Raw genomic sequence first — 593 nt, 5'->3', positions numbered from 1 at the left:
GATCACAATAAACTGTGGAAAATTCTGAAAGAGATGAGAATACCAGACCACCTGACCTGCCTCTTGAGAAATTTGTATGCAGGTCAGGAAGCAACAGTTCGAACTGGACATGGAACAACAGACTGGTTCCAAATAGGAAAAGGAGTACATCAAGGCTGTATATTATCACCCTGTTTATTTAACTTATATGCAGAGTACATCATGAGAAACGCTGGGCTGGAAGAAACACAAGCTGGAATCAAGATCGTGGGGAGAAATATCAATAACCTCAGATATGCAGATGACGCCACCCTTATGGCAGAAAGTGAAGAGGAACTAAAAAGCCTCTTGATGAAAGTGAAAGTAGGAGAGTGAAAAAGTTGGCTTAAAGCTCAACATTCAGAAAACGAAGATCATGGCATCTGGTCCCATCACTTCATGGGAAATAGATGGGGAAACAGTGGAAACAGTGTCAGACTTTATGTTTTTGGGCTCGAAAATCACTGCCGATGCTGACTCCAGCCATGAAATTAAAAGACATTTACTCCTTGGAAGGAAAGTTATGACCAACCTAGATAGCATATTCAAAAGCAGAGACATTACTTTGCCAACAA

This window comes from Bison bison, unplaced genomic scaffold (genome assembly GCF_000754665.1).
Source record: "Bison bison bison isolate TAMUID 2011002044 unplaced genomic scaffold, Bison_UMD1.0 scf7180017864461, whole genome shotgun sequence".
Lineage (NCBI taxonomy): Eukaryota > Metazoa > Chordata > Mammalia > Artiodactyla > Bovidae > Bison > Bison bison.
This window is presented reverse-complemented; position numbering follows the sequence as displayed.